Source organism: Mustela lutreola, chromosome 1 (genome assembly GCF_030435805.1).
Source record: "Mustela lutreola isolate mMusLut2 chromosome 1, mMusLut2.pri, whole genome shotgun sequence".
Classification (NCBI taxonomy): Eukaryota; Metazoa; Chordata; class Mammalia; order Carnivora; family Mustelidae; genus Mustela; species Mustela lutreola.
This window is the reverse complement of record NC_081290.1, coordinates 195,058,690-195,066,077: the sequence shown is the minus strand read 5'-3', so window position 1 is coordinate 195,066,077 and position 7,388 is coordinate 195,058,690.

Below are 7,388 nucleotides of genomic sequence, written 5' to 3'. Positions count from 1 at the left end.
CTAACACTCAACTTTTATCCTTTGTAAAATTACTGACCCATCTGGCTCAGTTATTATGTCTCTGAGGGTGCCATGGAAAAATGTGGAGGGACCTACTCATACTAATATTAGTGATTAGAGACATGTAACAAAAAACACACAGTAGGGGCGTCTGGGTGGCTCAGTCAGTTAGGCATCCAACTCTTGATTTCAACTCAGATTATGATATCGGGGTTGTGAGATTGAGCCCGCATTGGGCTCTGGACTCAGAAGTCTGCTTGAGATTCTCTCTCTCCCTTTCCCTTCCACACATGCATGTGCTCTCTTGCTCTCTCTCTCTAAAATAAGTAAGTCTTTAAACATACACACACACTAGTTTTCTCTAAATACTGAGAGATCTGATGAACAATATATTGTTTAAAATATTGAGCTATATACATTTTCACACAAATACATTTTACTTACAAAGTTTTATAAAAATTTCTCAACTTTTGTTTAATAAGGTCTAGCTTATATATAGTAAAATATACAAATATGCTGTATACACCTTGATGACTTTTTGGCCTAAATATAAGCTCAATTTAATCACCACCCAGAAAAAGATATGGAACATATCCATGAACTCAGAAATTTTCCTCATGTCTCTTTCTGGTCAACAGCAACCCACATCTACCACTTGAGGGAAACATTGCTCTGAGTTCTATCACTTTAAAATAGTTTTGCCTGTTTTAAAAAATCTTATAAATAAAATAATACTGTTTGTGCTTTTTTTTGTGTCTGTCTTCTTTCTTTGACATAATCATTTTTATATTTTAACCATATCAGTGCATATATCAGAAAATTACTTCTATCCCATTGATTGTATGTTATCCAATTTACTCATCTATTCTCTTATTGATGGAAATTTGGGTATTATAAATAAAACTTCAATAAATATTTTTGCATAATTTCTTTTGGATATACCCTAATTTCTCTAGATAAATAGTTAACAGTGGAATGTCTGGATCCAAGGCTACATGTATGTGTATCTATTAGAAAACTCTAATTTGGGGTGCCTGGGTGGCTCAGTGGGTTAAGCCTCTGCCTTCTGCTCAGGTCATTATCCCAGGGTCCTGGGATGGAGCCCCACATCAGGCTCTCTGCTCAGCAGGGAGTTTGCTTCCCCTCCTCTCTCTGCCTGCCTCTCTGCCTACTTGTGATCTCTATCTGTCAAATAAATAAACAAAATCTTTAAGAAAAAAAGAAAAAGAAAGAAAACAGCAATTTGTTTTCCAAAGTACTTGTACCATTTTTGGTACAAGTGTACTGTTTTGTACAGTGTACAAAAGTTCTAGCTGTTCCACATCCACAGTACATTTGGTATTTTAGTGTTCTGTTGTGCATATATTGGTATTTCATAAGAATTTGAATTTGCATTTTCTTAGGTCAGAGGATGCTGAAATAAAGTCTTTCAGATTTATTCATATTTGAGCCTCTATTGCTTCTTAGAATGACAACTTTAAAAAGTTTGCTAAAAAAAAAAAAAGTTTGCTAATTAGACAGATTAAAATAAAAATAAAGCTGTCTTTGTACTCAGATGACATGATGGATTATCTCCATAGACAATCCCTCAAAACTGATAACAAGAACAACTACAAAAACAGACAAAAAGGGGTGCCTGGGTGGCTCAGTGGGTTAGAGCCTCTGCTTTCGGCTCAGGTCATGGTCTTAGGGTCTTGGGATCGAGCCCTGCATCGGACTCTATGCTCAGCAGGGAGCCTGCTTCCTCCTCCTTTTCTCTCTCTCTGCCTACTTGTGATCTCTGTCAAATAAATAAATAAAATCTTAAAAAAAAAAACAGACAAAAACCTGGAATTAGTAAGTGACTAAAAGCAAGTCATGGAACACAAAGTTAATACAAAAGTTGATTTCTGTACTATATATCAGCAATTGGGTGATTGGAACTTGAAATGAAAAACACAGTACTTCATATTGCACCCCTAGCGCCATCCCTAGTAAAGAAGAAATACCTAGTTATAAACTTAACAAAATATGTGTCAGATCTAGATGTAGAAAACTACAAAATTTTAATAAAAGTAATCATAAAAGATCCAAATCAATGGAAAGATATTCTATGTTAATGGATTGGAAGATTCAATAACAGTAAGATATCAATTCTTAATTTCATCTATGGAATCAATGTGATGCCCATCAAAATCCCAGTAAGTTTTTGTGGATAGCAACAAACTGATTCTAAATTTATATGGAAAAGCAGAAGAGCCAGAATATCAAATACAATACTGAAGGGAAAAAAAAGTTGTAGGACAGACATTATCCAACTTCAAGATCACTGCAAAGCTATAGTAATCAAGACAGTGTGATAAAAGAAAAGACACATAGAACAATGGATCAGAATAGAGAGCCCAGGAATAAACTTACAAAATGTAGACAACTAACTGGTCATTGACAAAGGAACAAAGGCAGTTCAATTGAGAAATAGTAATCTTTTTAACAAACAGTGCTGGAAAAATCATTTTATGTCTAAAGATATTTAGACATAAACCTTATACTTTCAAGCACACAAGCCTCAAAATAGATCATAGACCTATTGTAAACTCAAAATTCAAAGTGTAAACTACAAAACTTCTAAAGGAACTCATTATAGAGAATTTAGGTGAATTTGGATTTGAATTTGAGTTTTTAGATACAACACCAAAACACGATATAAAAAAAATTGATGTCAAATTTTATTAAAATTAAAAACTTCTCTGTGAACAACATTAAGAAAAGTCAAGCCACAGAATGGGAGAAAATATTGGCAAACACATACCTAATCAAGTTCTTGTGTCTACAATATACAAAGTGTTCTAAAACTCAACAATGAGAATACAAACAACTCATAGAAGGAGGCAAAGATCTGAACAAACACCTATCCAAAAAAGATATGCAGATGGAAAATAAACATTTGAAAATTTGCATGACATTATTTGTTTTTAGGGAATTTTTAATTCAAATAACAATGGGATACCACGGCAAATCTTTTATATTTTTATTTATTTCTTTTAAGCTTAACAGAATTCATTGTTTATGCACCACACCCAGTGCTCCATGCAATCTATGCCCTCTATAATACCCACCACCTGGTTCCTCCAACCTCCCACCCCCACCCCTTCAAAACCCTCAGGTTGTTTTTCAGAGTCCATAGTCTCTCATGGTTCATCTCCCCCTCCAACTTTCCTCAACTCCCTTCTCCTCTCCATCTCCCTATGTCCTCCATGTTATTTGTTATGCTCCACAAATAAGTGAAACCATATGATAATTGACTCTCTCTGCTTCACTTATTTCACTCAGCATAATCTCTTCCAGTCCATCCATGTTGATGCAAAAGTTGGGTATTCATCCTTTCTGATGGAGACATAATACTCCATAGTGTATATGGACCACATCTTCCTTATCCTAACTGGTGTGAGGTGGAATCTCAATGTGGTTTTGGTTTGAATCTCCCTGAGGGCTAGTGATGATGAACATTTTTTCATGTGTCTGATAGTCATTGTATGTCTTTATTGGAGAAGTGTCTGTTCATGTCTTCTGCCTATTTTTTTGACCTGATTATCTGTTTTGTGTGTGTTGAGTTTGAGAAGTTCCTTATAAATCCTGGATATCAGCCTTTTGTCTGTACTGTCATTTGCAAATATCTTCTCCCACTCCTTGGGTTGCCTCTTTGTTTTGTTGACTGTTTCCTTTACTGTGCAGAAGCTTTTGATCTTGATGAAGTCCCAAAAGTTCATTTTCGCTTTTGTTTCCTTTGCCTTTGGAGACCTATCTTGAAAGAAGTTGCTGTGGCTGATATTGAAGAGGATATTGCCTGTGTTCACCTCCAAGATTCTGATGGATTCCTGTCTCACGTTGAGGTCTTTTATCCATTTTGACTTTATCTTTGTGTACGTGTAAGAGAATGGTCAAGTTTTATTCTTCTACACATAGCTGTCCAATTTTCCCAGCACCATTTATTGAAGAGACTGTCTTTTTTCCACTGTATATTTTTTCCTGTTTTGTCAAAGATTAATTGACCGTAGAGTTGAGGGTCCATTTCTGGGCTCTCTACTCTGTTCCACTGGTCTCTGAGCCTGTTTTATGTCAGTACCATGCTGCCTTGGTGACCACAGCTTTGTAATAAAGCTTGAAATCAGGTAACGTGATGCCCCTAGTTTTATTTTTGTTTTTCCAACATTTCCTTAGCAATTTGGGGTCTCTTCTGATTCCATACAAATTTTAGGATTATTTGCTCCAGCTCTTTGAAAAATACCAGTGGGATTTTGATTGGAATGGCATTAAAAGTATAGATTGCTCTAGGCATTAGAGACATTTTAACAATGTTTATTCTTCTGATCTAAGAGCATGGAATGGTCTTCTTTTTGTGTTTTCTTCAATTTCTTTCATGAGTGTTCTGTAGTTCCTCGAGTAGGTTTATTCCCAGGTATCTTATGGTTCTTGGTGCAATAGTAAATGGAATCAATTCTCTAATTTCCCTTTCTGTATTTTCACTGTTAGTGTATAAGAAAGCCACTGATTTCTGTACATTGACTTTGTATTGCCACATTACTGAATTGCTGTATGAGTTCTAGTAGTTTGGGGGTGGAGTCTTTTGCATTTTCCGTATAATACAATGACTACAGAATTGAGAAACTGGCAGTACCAGATGCTGGCAAGGATGGGAGCAATAGGAGCTTTCATTCTTGCTGTTGGTAATACAAAGTGGTACAGCTACTTTGGAAAATAGTTTAGTCATTTCTCATAAAAGCAAATTATAGTCTTCACTTACAATCCAGCAATAATGCTCCTGGATATTTCCCAATTGATCTGAAAATTCATGTCCATACAAAAACCTTCATCTGATTTTTTATAGCAGCTTTATTTATGATTGCCAAAATGCAAACAAGATGCTCTTAAAAAGGTGAATGGATAGGGGTGCCTAGGTGGCTTAAGCCTCTGACTCTTGCTTTTGGCTCAGGTCATGATCTTGGGATCATGAGATCGAGCACCACACTGGGCTCCATGATCAGTGCAGAGTCAGCTTGGGACTCTCCCTCTCTCCTTCCCCAGCTTACACATACTCTCTCTAAAATAAAATAAATAAAATCTTTAAAAGTAAATGACAATACAAAGGTCTGATATCCAGGATCTATAAAGAACTCCTCAAACTCAACACACACAAAACAGATAATCATATAAAAAAATGGGCTTAAGACTTAAACAGACACTTCTCCAATGAAGACATACTGAAGAAATGTTCATCATCACTAGATATCAGGGAGATTCAAATTAAAACCACATTGAGATTCCACCTCACACCAGTTAGAATGGCCAAAATTAGCAAGACAGGAAACAACCTGTGTTGGAGAGGATGTGGAGAAAGGGGAACTCCCTGGGAATGAAAGTTGGTGCAGCCACTTTGGAGAACAGTGTGGAGATTCGTTAAGAAATTAAAATAGAGCTTCCCTATGACCCTGCAATTGCACTACTGGGTATTTACCCTAAAGATACAGATGTCATGAAAAGAAGGGCCATCTGTACCCCAATGTTCATAGCAGCAATGACCACAGTCGCCAAACTGTGGAAAGAACCAAGATGCCCTTCAATGGATGAATGGATAAAGAAGATGTGGTCCATATATACTATGGAGTATTATGTCTCCATCAAAAAGGATGAATACCCAACTTTTGCATCAACATGGACGGGACTGGAGGAGATTATGCTGAGTGAAATAAGTGAAGCAGAGAGAGCCAATTATCATATGGTTTTGCTTATTTGTGGAGAATAAGGAGTAACACAGAGGACATTGGGAGATGAAGAAGAGAATGGAGTTGGGGGAAATTGGAGGGGGAGACGAACCATGAGAGACTGTGGGCTCTGAAAAACAATCTGAGGGTTTTGGAGGGACGGGGGGTGGGAGGTTGGGTGAGCCTGGTGATGGGTATTATGGAGGGCACATATTGCATAGAGCACTGGGTGTGGTGCATAAACAATGAATTCTGGAACACTGAAAAGAAATTTAAAAAATAACAAAAAGCATGGAGACATGGGGAGTTAGAGAGAAGGGGGATGGGGGAAATTGGAAGGGGAGGTGAATCATGAGAGACTATGAACTCTGAAAAACAATCTGAGGTGTTTGAAGTGGCGGGGGCGTGGGTCGGAGGTCGGGTTACCAGGTGGTGGGTATTATAGAGGGCACTGATTGCATGGAGCACTGGGTGTGGTGAATAAATAATGATACTGTTATGCTGAAAATAATAAATGAAAAAAAAATAAATAAAAATAAAAAAATATACGTCTTAGCTTGCTTTTAAAAGAGAAAAAATATAAGTGAATGGGTTAAATTTGGTATATCTGTATAGGGGAATATTATTCAGACATAAAAAGAAATGAGCTATCATGCTGTGAAAAACATGTAGGAGTATTGAAGATGTGTTTCCAAGTAAAAAAGCCATCTGGAAGGGCTACATACTATTTTGTTTCCAACTGTTTGATATTCTGGAAAAGGCAAAACTATAGAGACAGTATAAAGGTCAGTGGTTGTCAGATTTTTTGAGGGAGCAGTGAGGGATGAATAAAAGAAAGATTGAGGATTTTTAGGACAGTGAAACTATTCTGTGTGATACTGTAATGATAGACAAATGATGCTATGTATTTCTCAAAACTCATAGAGCATTACAATACAAAGAATGAAGTTTAATGTTTGAAAATCTGTGAAATCATTTATGAAGTCAGGACAATACCAGGAGGGAACACAAATAATGAAAGGAGAATCTTAATATATTACAAAATTATGAAACTTCAGTGAAGGAGGTAAGGGGAATAGGAGGTGGAAATGAGTGAAATTTGTAAGACTAAAAACAAAGGAACTGCTCATAAGCACTGTGCTCTGGTTGGTTTCTATGGGAGTATGGGTTAAGAATTCTGATACTGCTGTCCATGTACGCTGGAACTGACCAATTATGTAAATGGATGGTGGAAGGTGAGAGCCAGGTTTCTTGCTGTTGGGGTGGGAATTTACAAGTACGTAGAATTAAAAGGAGGCTAGAATGATGAATGTGGTAATAGTTTAGAGTTGGAGACATTAGTAAGAACTCATATTTAGCTTAATATAGATAAAGATGCTACATATAGACATATTCATACATACATGTATATGCATCTGTTAGTATACAAACATATTTCTTTGTCTTGTCAACTGAAAGGGCCTTAAAAGAATGACACTCTTGTGGCAAGAAACACAGCTAGCATTGAGATCTTGTTTTCTAGTACCATTTCCTAATGAAATGAATTTAATACTGTTCCAGGGCAGGTGATAACCAAGATGAGCCTGAGAGCATCTTGTAATGCCATGAAGTGCTCTCTCTCTACATACACATACACACACACACACACAT